The 13271-nt window shown below is 36.9% G+C and overlaps 1 pseudogene; it reads right to left on the bottom strand.

Moving 5' to 3' along the window:
• Window positions 1-13271, bottom strand: part of LOC103877058 — a 40050-nt pseudogene that overhangs the window by 26043 nt on the left and 736 nt on the right.

Raw genomic sequence — 13271 nt, 5'->3', positions numbered from 1 at the left:
AATTTGCAGTTGAAAGAAATATAAACAAATGAAAATATGCAGTATTAAGTCATAACTGTATAAAATTAACCATGGTATATACCGTACTATTGTAATAATTTCATAGCCACCTCCTGTTGCTTTTGTGGTGAGCTCAAGTGTTACCAGTATCTGCTTAAAATGCCCTGTGACACTGATCATATCCATGTGAGCAGTTCATTTCTCCAGTAAAATGTATAACACAGTAAAGAGTAAAATCTCATGGTTCTTATGTATTTTTCATCATATTTAGAGTAATATAGTTAATCATGGGACCCATACAAAGTGACACTAGCAACGCTAAATGTGCTCTCAAGAAACAGAGAAAAGCCATAGCATTAAAGAAAAAGTTTAACTGTTTGCTGTGTACCATAGATCGAGGTCTGCAGCTGTGGTTGCCCACCATTTTGAGATAAATGAATCCAGTGTAAGGACCGTTGTAAGAAAAGGAAATTAGTGAAACCATCGCTACAGCTGCACCAGCAGGTGTGAAAATCTTGCACATTTCATAAAATATTTTTTAATCTCATATTGAAAATGCAGCTTTTCATTTCATGAAATGGCAGGATTTGCTATTATAATCAAGGCATACCTATGTACTCTAATACTATTTGAGAAAAAGCAAAGTCATTATATGATAACTTAAAGTAAAAGGAAGGTGAAGATCTAAAGTTGAAGAATTTAATGCCAGCAAAGGATGGTATGATACTTTTAGAAAGAAGTTTGGGGCCGGGCGTAGTGGCTCACCCATGTAATCCCAGCACTTGGGGAGGACGAGGCAGGCAGATCACAAGGCCAGGAAATTGAGACCATCCTGACCAATACGTTGAAACCCCGTCTCTACTAAAAATACAATAAATTAACTGGGTGTGGTGGCGAGTGCCTGTAATCCCAGTTACTCAGGAGGCTGAGGCATGAGACTCTCTCGAACCCAGGAGGCAGAGGTTTCAGTGAGCCGAGATCACGCCACTGTACTCTGACCTGGCGACAGAGCAAGACTCCCTTCTCAAAAAAAAAAAAAAAAAAAAAAGTTTTGCTTAAAAAATATCAAGACAATAGGAAAAACAGCTTCTGCTAACAAAGAAGCAGCAATTTCCCAGATGCCATTAAGGAAATTATTGAGTAGAAAGGATACCTTCCTGAAGATGTTTTTAATATAGGCAAAAGTACCCTATTCTGTAAACAGGTCACAAATTATATTTATTAGTAAGAAAGAGAAGTGAACACCAGATTTTTACAGCAGGAAGAATTTGGCATACTCTAATTTTTTGTGCAGATGCAGTTGAGTTTATAATCAAGACTGCCCTTATCTATAAAGCTTGCTAGCTTCTGAGACTTGGGGAAAATATAAATACCAGCTGCCAGTCATTGGATTGTATAACAAGAAGGTCTGGACGAGAACCCTTTTTCTGGATTGGTTCCATTGATGCTTTGTCTCTGAAGTCAGTAAGTACCTTGCCAGTAAGGAACTGCCTTTTGAAATTCTTTGATTTTGGACAATTTCCCTAGCCACCCAGAATGCCATGACTTCAACACAAAAGGCATAGAAGTGGTCAACTTGCACCCAAACACAACATCTCTAATTCAGCATCTAGCCTCTAGATCATGGGATCATAAGAACATTTATGTTTCTGTCATGCTGGTCAAGCCTGAATCTCAGCACTTTGGGAAGCTGAGATCTATGATCACGAGGTCAGGAGACTGAGACCATCCTGGCTAACACAGTGAAACCCCCCTCGCCTCTACTAAAAACAGCCAACCTAGCCATGGCAGGCGGCTTCGTAGTCTCAGCTACTCGGGAGGCTGAGGCAGGAGAATGGCGTGAACCCGGGAGGCCGGAGCTTGCAGTGAGCTGAGATCCGCCACTGCACTCCATCCCAGACAGAGCTGGTGACTCCGCCTCAAAAAAAAAAAAAAAAAAAAAAAAAAAGAACATTTAAGGCTCACTACATGTGGTACTCTATGAAAAAGATTTTCAATGCTATGGGAGAGAACCACAATATAGAGCACATCATGAAAGTCTGGAAGGCTTACATCATTGAAGATACCATCATTATTACGGAAAAAGTCATGATAGCCCATCAAGACTGAAACAATAAATTTTTGCAGGAGAAAATTGTGTCCAGATGATGTGCATGACTTCACATGATTTATGACAGAGCCAATCAAGAAAGTCATGAAAGGGACTGTGGATATGGAAAAACTAAAAAGGTAGAGGGTAAAGAGTTTCAAGGTACAGATCTCGGAGAAATTCAAGAAATAATGGACATCATATCAGAGGAATTAACGGAATTAGTGTCTTCCATTAAGAAGATGACTTAATGGAGATGAGTGTTTCTGAACCAGTGCCAGACAGTGAGGAAGAAGACGTGGAAGAAGATGTAGAGGAATTAGTGCCAGAAAACATATTGACATTAGACAATCTGGTAGAAGGGTTCTGATGATTCAAGGTTGCCTTTTTTTTTTTTTTTAAACAACATGGATAATAGGAGATTTGAAATTAAAGCAAAGGTGGAAGAAGAATTGATACCATATAAAAACATTTTTAGAGAAATAAAGTGGAAGATTCAGAGATAAATTACAGTGTATTTCTGTTAAGTTACAGTGTGTGCCTGTCTCTCTTGCCTTTCCTTCTATTTCATGCACCTCTTTTGCCTCTGCCACCCCTGAGAAAATGAGACCAATCCCTCCTCTCCTCCTCAACCTAATCAACATGAAGACAAAGGTGAAGACCTTAATGATGATCTACTTCCACTTAATAAATAATAAATATACTTTCTCTTCCTTATGATTTTCTTAATATTGTCTTTTTTCTAGCTTACCCTGTTGTGAAAATATAGTATGTAATACACATAACATCAAAAATATGTATTAATCAGCTGTTTATGTTATTGGTAAAGCTTCCGGTCCACACTAGGCTATTAGCAGTTAAGCTTTGGGTTAGTCAAAAGTTATACTCAAATTTCTGACTGCGCAGGGATCAATGCCCCTACTCCTCACATTGCTCAAGGGTCAACTGTATTAACATCAAACAAAAATAGACTTTCAGACATGGAATATTACAAGACAAAGATATAAGGCCAGGTGTGGTGGCTCATGCCTATAATCCTAGCACTTTGGGAGGCCAAGGTGGGTGGATCACTTGAGGTCAGGAGTTTGAGACTAGCTTGGCCAACATGGTGAAACCCAATTTCTACTAAAAATATATAAATTAGCCAGGGATGGTGGCGGGTGCCTGTAGTCCCAGCTATTTGGGAGGCTGAGGCAGGAGAATCCCTTGAACCTAGGAGGTGGAGGTTGCAGTGAGGGGAGATCATGCCACTGCACTCCAGCCTGGGAGACAGAGAGACACTCCATTGCGGGGAAAAAAAAAAAAATCAAAACCACAATGAGATACCATCTCACACCAGTTAGAATGGCAATCATTAAAAAGTCAGGAAACAACAGGTGCTGGAGAGGATGTGGAGAAATAGGAACACTTTTACACTGCTGGTGGGACTGTAAACTAGCTCAACCATTGTGGAAGACAGTGTGGCAATTCCTCAAGGATCTAGAACTAGAAATACCATTAGACCCAGCCATCCCATTACTGGGGATATACCCAAAGGATTATAAATCATGCTGCTGTAAGGACACATGCACACGTATGTTTATTGTGGCACTATTCAGAATAGCAAAGACTTGGAATCAACCCAAATGTCCATCAATGATAGACTTAATTAAGAAAATGTGGCACATATACACCATGGAATACTATGCAGCCATAAAAACAGGATGAATTCCTGTCTTTTGCAGGGACATGAATGAAGCTGGAAACCATCATTCTAAGCAAAGTATCACAAGGACAGAAAACCAGACACTGCATGTTCTCACTCACAGGTGGGAGTTGAACAACGAGAACACATGGACACAGGGCGGCATCACATATTGCGGCCTGTCTGGGGGTGGGGAGCTGGGGGAGGAATAGCATTAGGAGAAACTCCTAATGTAAATGACGAGTTGATGGGTGCAGCACACCAACATGGCACATGTATACGTATGTAACAAACCTGCACATTGTGCACATGTACCCTAGAACTTAAAGTATAATAATAAAAAAAAGAAATAAAAACAAAAGTGTGGTTAAGTACTAGCCAAGGACAATCACCATTGTGACAATGCTTGATAATTTTAGTAAAGATTTATGGGTTTTTTTAGAAAAAGAAAGACAAAGAAATATATTTTGATGTGATAAAAGAGTCAACATGTTAGAAAAATATACAATTATAAGTGTATATACGCATGAGAACAGATCCCCAAATTCCTGAAGGAAAAAAATATAGATTAGGAAGGAGAAATAGACAAGTCAACAATTAAAGATTTCAGTGATTCTATTTCAGTAATTTGTAGAACAAAAAAAAAATCTGTAAGGATATAGAAAACTTGAACAAACACTACGAACCATCCAGATCTGATATTTATGAAAGACTCCATTAAAAAAAGAGAGAATACATTCTCTTTTCAAGTATTTTTTGAATATTCTCCAGGCAATACCATATGTCAGGCCACAAAATAAGCCTAAATACATTTTTATCTTTTTGCCTTATTTTAACATAAAACATCAGCCTTCTTTTGGTTAGTATTCACATGATATATTTTTTCATTCTTTGCTATTTTAAAATTTTATTTTATTTTATTTTATTTTATTTAAATTCCAGGATACATGTGTAGGATGTGCAGGTCTGTTACATAGGTAAACATGTGCCATAGTGATTTGCTGTACTATCAACCCGTCACCTAGGTATTAAGTCTAGCATGCATTAGCTGTAATTCCTGATGCTCTCCCTCCCCCCACACCCTACCTCCCAACAGGCCCTAGTGTGTGTTTTTCCCCTCCCTGTGCCCGTGTGTTCTCATTGTTCAGCTACCACTTACAAGTGAGAACATGCAGTATTTGGTTTTCTGTTCTTGTATTAGTTTGCTGAGGAGAGTGGCTTTCAGCTCCATCCATACCCCTGCAAAAGACATGATCTCATTCCTTTTTATGGCTGCATGTATTCTATGGTGTATATGTACCACATTTTCTTTGTCCAGTCTATCACTGATGGACATTTGGGTTGATTTCATGTGTTTGCTATTGTGAATAGTGCTGCAATAAACATATGTGTGCATGACTGGTTATATAATAGAATGATTTATATTCTTTGGGGTATATACTCGGTAATGGGATTGCTGGGTCAAATGATATTTCTGGTTCTAGGTCTTTGAAGAATTGCCACACTGTCTGAACGAATTTACATTCCCACCAGCAGTGTAAAAGCATTCCTATTTCTCCACAGGCTTGCCAGCATCTTTTGCTTCTTGATTCTGTTGGGGGAATGGAGTTTCGTTCTTGTTGCCTGGGCTGGAGTGCAATGGCATAGTCTTGGCTCACTGCAACCTCCACTTCCTGGGTTCAAGCAATTCTCCTGCCTCAGCCTCCCAATTGTCTGGGATCACAGGCACCCACCACCACACCTGCCTAATTTTTTTGTAGTTTTAGTAGAGACAGGGTTTCACCATGTTGGCCAGGCTGGTCTCAAACTCCTGACCTCAAGTGATCCACCTGCCTCAGCCTCCCAAAGTGCTGGGATTACAGGCGTGAGCCACTGCGCCTGTCCTGTTTTAACTTTTTAATAATTGCCATTCTGACTGATGTGAGATGGCATCTCATTGTGGTTTTGATTTGCATTTCTCTAATGATCAGTGATGTTGAGCTTTTTTTCATATGTTTATTGGCCACATAAATGTCTTCTTTTGAGAAGTGCCTGTTCATGTCCTTTGCCCACTTTTTAATGGGGTTGTTTGGTTTCTTTCTTGTAAATTTGTTTAAGTTCCTTGTAGTTTCTGAATATTAGACCTTTGTCAGATGGGTAGATTGCAAAAACTTTCCCTCATTCTGTAGATTGTCTGTTCACTCTGATGATAGTTTCTTTTGTTGTGCAGAAGCTCTTTAGTTTAATCAGATCCAATTTGTCAATTTTTGCTTTTATTGCAATTGCTTTTGATGCTTTCATCATGAAATTATCGCCCATGCCTATATCCTGAATGGTATTGCCTAGCTTTTCTTCTAGGGTTTTTATAATTTTGGGATTTACATTTAAGTCTTTAAGCCATATTGAGTTAATTTTTGTACAAGGTGTAAGGAAGGGGTCCAGTTTCAGTTTTCTGCATATGGCTAGCCAGTTCTCTCAGACCCATTTATTAAACAGGGAATCCTTTCCCCATTGTTTGTTTTTGTCAGGTTTGTTGAAGATCAGATGGTTGTAGATGTGTGGTCTTATTTCTGAGTTCTCTATTCTGTTCTATTGGTCCATGTGTCTGTTTTTGTACCAATACCATGCTGTTTTGGTTACTGTAGGCTTGTAGTATGATTTGAAGTCAGGTAGTGTGATGCCTCCAGGTTTGCTCCTCTTGCTTAGGATTGTCTTGGCTATACGGGCTCTTTTCTGGTTTCATATGGATTTTAAAGTAGTTTTTTTTTTTTTTTAAATTTTGTGAAGAATTGCAATGGTAATTTAATGGGAATAGGATTGAATCTATAAACTACCTTGGGCAGTGTGGCCATTTTTACAATATTGATTCTTCCTATTCATGAGCATGGAATGTTTTTCCACTTGTGTCCTCTCTGATTTCATTGAACAGTGGTTTGTAGTTCTCCTTGAAGAGATCCTCCACTTCACCCTGGCCAGAACTTCCAATGCTATGTTGAATAGGAGTGATGAGAGAGGGCATCCTTGTATGGTGCTGGCTTTCAAGGGGAGTGCTTCCAGCTTGTGCCCATTCAGCATGATATTGCCTGTGGGTTTTTCATAAAAGTATGTGATTATTTTGAGGTGTGTTCCATCAACACCTAGTTTATTAAGAGTTTTTAACATGAAGGGATGTTGAATTTTATTGAAGCCCTTTTCTGCAGTTATTGAGATAATTGTGTGGTTTTTGTCCTTAGTCCTATTTATATGATGAATTACATTTATTGGTTTGCATATGTTGAACAAGCCTGGCATCCCAGAGATGAAGCCGACCTTATCATGGTGAATAAGCTTTTTGATTTGCTGCTGATTCAGTTTTCCAGTATTTTATTAAGGATTTTTGCCTCAATGTTCATCAGGGATATTGGCCTGAAGTTTTCTTTTGTTGTAGTATTTCTGCCAGGTTTTGGTATCAGGATGACCCTGGCCTCATAAAATGAGTTCGGGGGAGTCCCTCCTTTTCAAGTGTTTGGAATAGTTGCAGAAAAAAATGGTACCAACTCCTCTTTGTACCTCTGGTAAAATTCAGCTGTAAATCGGATGGTCCTGGACTTCTTTTGGTTGGTAGGCTATTTATTACTGCATCAATTTCAGGTTTTGTTTTTGGTTTATTCAGGGATTCAACTTTTTTCCTGTTTCAAGCTTGGGATAGTGTATATGTCCAGGAATTTATCCATTTCCTCTAGATTTACCAGTTTATGTGCATAGAGGTGTCTATAGTACACTCTGATGGTTGTTTGTATTTCTGTGAGATCAGTGGTGATATTCTCTTTATCTTTTTTTTATTGTGTCTACTTGATTCTTCTCTCTTCTTTTTTAGTTTAGTTACTGGTCTATCTGTTTTATTAATTTTTTTTTCAAAAAACTAACTTCCATTCTTCTTTTAACCTTTCTGTATGCTGATAATTAATGTGTCTGTTGTAAACAATCCTTTTTCCTATTCAATCTGAAACTCTGTTTACTAATTGGCCTATTATTTCTTTTACATTCATTGCATTTAATGAAATTACTAATATATCTGAGTTTAAATATATTATGTTAGAATTTGTTTTAATTTTTTTTCCATTTTTTGTATACCTCCCTTCTCTTTTTGCTTTATTTTAGATTGTTTTTATTTTTTGTTTCTCTTTTGTCAATTTGTTATGTATACATTGTCTTAATGATTATTTCAGAGGTTACAGTTCAAAGAAAATGTAAAGACTGTAAAAAATTTTAATTTATCTTCATTTCAATGCTTTTATTGTTATGTATTTTAACTTATAAATATTTTTAAATACACAAGGCATTATGGTTGCTAGTGTATACAATATAAATTATTAATTTACTTACCCATATTTTTATCTTTTCTGATTTTTTAAAAGTCATTTTTGTTTGTTTAAATTTCTGTTTCCATCTAGGATGAATTTCCCTTCTACCTAACTCCTTTCCATGTTTCTTTTAATTTGGGTTTGCTGGTGACAAATTCTCTCTCTTTTTTTTTTTTTCTTGCATATCTAAAGCTATTATTGTTTTTGTCTTCCTTTTGAAACCATATTTTCCCTGATGATAGAATTCTAGCTTGGCAGTTGTTTTCTTTCAGTATGTTGAAAATGTCATTCCGTTAATTTCTGTTTTCCTGCTGTTAAGGGGTCAATTATTAGCCTTATTGTTAGTCTTTGAAAATAATGTCTTTTTACTCTAACTCTTTTTAAGGCTTTTTCTTTCTTTCTTTTTTCTGTTGTTTTATTTGGTATGTCTACATGTATTTTATGTATCAGTGAATATGTATTTATCCTGTTGGTAGGTAACTCAGGGTGATTCTTGAATTTGTGTCTTAATGTTTTCCTCAAGTTTGAAAAATTCATGGCCACTATTTCTTCGTATATTGCTTCTGATACATTCTATCTCCCCTGTTAATCTGGTAGTCTAATTACACTTATGCTAGATCTTTTCCCAGGGTTCTATATGCTTCTTACACTCTTTTATACATATTACACTACATTTTTTCTCTGTGCTTCAATCTAGATATTTTTTTTTTTTTTTTTTTTTTTTTTTTTTTTTTTTTTTTTTTTTTTTCTTTTTTTTTTTTTTTTTTTTTTTTTTTTTTTTTTTTTTTTTTTTTTTTGAGACGGAGTCTCGCGCTGTGTCACCCAGGCTGGAGTGCAGTGGCGTGATCTCGGCTCACTGCAAGCTCCGCCTCCCAGGTTCAGGCCATTCTCCTGCCTCAGCCTCCCAGTAGCTGGGACTACAGGCGCCCGCCACCACGCCCGGCTAGTTTTTTTTTTTTTGTATTTTTAGTAGAGACGGGGTTTCACCATGTTAGCCAGGATGGTCTCGATCTCCTGACCTCGTGATCCGCCCGCCTCGGCCTCCCAAAGTGCTGGGATTACAGGCTTGAGCCACCGCGCCCGGCCCAATCTAGATATTTTTTACTGACACTTCTTCCAATTCACTGATTTTATCTCCAGTTATTTTTAATGTGGTGTTAAAACATCTATTAAGTTCTTAGTTTCTCTTATATTTTATACTTCTGGTGTTTTCACTTTATTTTTAAATAATATTTCTCATTCTCTGCTGTGATTTGAAAATTTGTTGTATATTATTTTTTCAACATAGTAATAATTATAATAGTTTTTATTGCTGCATAACAAATTAACATGTTTAGTAGCTTAAAATGCCACAAAATTTCCACTGGACAGGTGTTCTAAGCATGGCTTAGCTGGGTTCTCTGCTCAGAATCTCACACACCAGCAATCAGCATCAGCAGAGCTGTATTCCTTCCTGGAGTTTGGCATCCACTTCCAAACTCATGTGGTTGTTAGCAGAATTTAGCCCCTTGTGGTTATAGGACTGAGGTTGTGTTTTCTCTCTGGCTTTCAGCTGACACTGTTAGTTCCTAGATGTTGCCTATATTCCTTGCTACATGACCCTGTTATAAATCCTCTAAAACATGGCCGCTTAATTCTTTAAAGTCAACAAGTTGTATTCTTGCTCCATTCTGTTATGATAAATTCTTATATAATGTTATATAAGCATGGGAATGAGACGTATCATCATCTTTGCCATATTCTATTGAACAGAGGCAAGTCACAGTTCTGCCCACACTCAAAGAAAGGGAATACATGTGTGTGACTCATTATAAGTCACCTTAGAATGTGTCTGCCACAGTCATGTTTATCTTAAATTTGTATCTTGTAACTTTAATATGATTATTTTATGGGTTTGTTTGCATTGAGTGTTTTTTTAAAAAAATTTCTTGAGTCTTTGATCTTTGTTTTTTTATCCTGGTATGTCTGGTGCATTTTTATTACATCTTGGACACTCTCTATCAGAAATCCTCACACTTTCCTGAAAAGGGCTAGGTAATAAATAATTTAAGGTTTGTGGATCATACATAAGTCCCTGTTCCAACTATTAAATTCTGCCATAGTAACACAAAAGAAGTCATAGATTATACATAAGTGAATGAGTGGGGTTGTGGTTCAAAAAATTTCATTTTTTTTGTGTGTGCTTACTGATATTTGAATTTTACATAGTTTTCACATGTCACAAAGTAGATTTTAAATTTATTTTCAATTATTTAAAATTGTAAAAACTAGTATATCCCTTGCAGCCTATGCAAAAACATGTAGTGGGCTCATGGGCTGTAGTTTTCCTACTCCAGTACTATAAGAAAAAATTATAAAGACAAATTGGTACTCTAGATTCTATTATCTTCCTCTAGAGAATATTTTATTTTGCTTCTCCACATGTAGTTAGACTAGGGGCAAGATCATATTAATCTAACTGGAAATTAAATTAATTTGAAGTTTTAGTCTTTGTGAAGGGTTCATTTATTTCCACTTTACCCTTTCACAGAGAGTATAACCCTTAAGCATATGGAAATTTCTAGATACTCTGCTCAGTTTATTAGTTCTTTTGACCAAAGACCACAAACAGCAAATTACGATTCTTCAAGGAAACTGCAAAGAATTGACGGTCAAGCTAACACATCTGCATATTCTTTCTTTCTAGAATCTTGGCTTCTCAACCATTCACTGACTTAGTAGCTATATCCATATATTACGGTCACTATAGCATCATTCTAGAGGTGTAGGAGAACTAATTGTATCCTTCAATTTTGTGTATGACTAGTAGCAGGGTGAAAAGAATCCTGGTAAGGAGTCACTTATTCCAGTTCTCTCACTTGTCTTCAGTTTTTTCATTTGTAAACTAGGGATAACAGTGTGGATGTATATGTCTACTTTATCATGTTATTGTGAGGTAACATAAAACAAGGTGATGGATGCAGAGTAGGAGGCAAAGTCATCAGCAGCAGCATCACCACTACCATATTATTATATCATCACTCATGGATGAACACACCAAGGCCCACATACATGTCAGTCTAAATACTTGACAAGTTAGTCACAACTATGGAACTAAAACCTAGGTAAACCAAATCTCTAATCTAATGCTTTTTTCACCATTGCCAAGATGTCTTTTTAGGTTGCTACCATTAGCAGTACCACTATTGAACACAAATTCAAATTAAATTCAATATTACCAATATAGCCCAAATTATAAGGCTGGATTTCCTTTGTTTAAGTCTTAGTTTCCCATTTATCAGTTCAGTGTCCTATGGGAAATTATATAACATCTCTGTGTCTGTTTTCTCCTAAAAAGCAGTACAATTGTGCTATCTTGTAGGTTCATTCTTAAGATTAAATGAGTTAATATGTGTGCATTGCATAGTTTAGTACCTAGCATATAATAAGAGCATGTAATAGGTATTTTTTTTAGAAGTAGCAGCTCTAAGTTCACTGAGAGAACAAAAGATGGATGACAGAGAGTCTCTATATCTAAGGAGCTGACAATTGAGTTAGCAATCAAGACCAACGCAAAGAAATAATTAGTTAAAAATATGTGACAATTGAGTGCCAACTTTTACATATCTTTCAACTATGGACACTCATTACCATCTGTTTGGGCTATGGATAATGAGATGGATTTAATATGCAGAAGGTTCCCTGGCAAGGCTGAGGCCTTGAGACAAACTGAGCTGAGGGCTCCAAAATGAACATAGGGTGTGTGGCAAGAAGCTGAGAGATGAGAAAGCTCAGTTTAAAAGTATGAAAGCTCATACAATAGAATTCAGGAACAGGGTTGTTGATTCTTTCCAGAGACTTTAAAGTGCTTCAAGTGTCAGAGTATCTGAAGGTCAGCCCTCTGTATGAGGGCCCCATGCATAAACCCTGCTTAATAATTGTCGCTTCTATTCTCTCATGTATGAAGAGTTACTCTATAAGGCCTTAAGCTTCCCTCCCTTGGCACCAGAGAAATGGACAGAAAAATCTGACATGGATTTTAGCAGGACTATTACCCACGCTAATAAGGGAAATAAGCCTTTTCATCCCAGAGATTGTCCATAATAGCCAAGCCAACTCTGTTCTCCAAAGTGTTATTCTCAGGATTAGGAAACGAGCTGCATTAGTAATGAGGTCTCCAGATGCTCTGCTGTTTGGATTGTGTCTTCTGCCATTATCACTTGGGAGTAGTAAGTGTTGTTTTGGAGACAGAGACATCTAGTACTGGGGACAGACAATTTGTACCTTATTAAAAAACACCTAAGCCAAAGTTAATGCTTTGTGACCCAAAGTTGAAATCCTTCCAGTGGACGGGCATGTGAGAATCTAGGGGAACTTAGTGTGGCTTCACTTCTGGTGTCAGACACAGGAAGACTGAGATAGGCATTATTTCCTTCCTCTCTAAATAGCTCCTTTAGTTATCACATTCTTGGTGCTATCTAAAGATTAGCCAGAAAAGGGGGAAAAACTATAGCTCTGCTCAGTATGACATTAGTGACCCTCTGTTAAGGAAATTCACAGGCTCTTCAGTAAAATACCTTAGTTCCATAAAGTGATTGTTAGTTAAATAACTGATGTGTTTTAAATAATCTTAGAAAAGGCATTGACAAAAATCTGGGAAACATTGTATAACTATCAGTAAAAAAAAAAAAAGAAAGAAAGAAAGAAAGAAAGAAAATCTATAATACATGATTGTAGGCAGTCAAATTTCCAGAGTGGTGGATATAATTCAGGCATAAGCACAACTCCCTAGAAGACTCAAAAAACATGCTACTTGATGAGTTTCACTTCCTTAACTGCTGGGATGGGGAATGTTTCTGATAGTATATACTGTTATTGCATAGCCAGTGATAGTCTATGGAAGGGGGAACATGGGCTCTCATAAGAAAGAATGTGATTTCTAAGAAGTTGGAAATGTAGATGAATAGACTAATGTAGAGAAAAGGGCCATAAAGTACTTGGAAGACTATAATTGGATCCTATACCTAATGCTGTCCAAGAATCTAAGCTCCAGGAGAAAAAAGACCAATTGGGTCATCTTTATTTTCTTAGCACTAGCGCCAGTACTTATACTTTGTGACCTCCCAATGCATTGAACTCTTGAAGAAGTTGTTGGTAAAATCAAGCACAACTGTAGTTTAAGCAAATTGAAATGCAC

The sequence above is a fragment of the Papio anubis genome, chromosome 1 (genome assembly GCF_008728515.1).
Source record: "Papio anubis isolate 15944 chromosome 1, Panubis1.0, whole genome shotgun sequence".
Lineage (NCBI taxonomy): Eukaryota > Metazoa > Chordata > Mammalia > Primates > Cercopithecidae > Papio > Papio anubis.
This window is presented reverse-complemented; position numbering and strand designations above follow the sequence as displayed.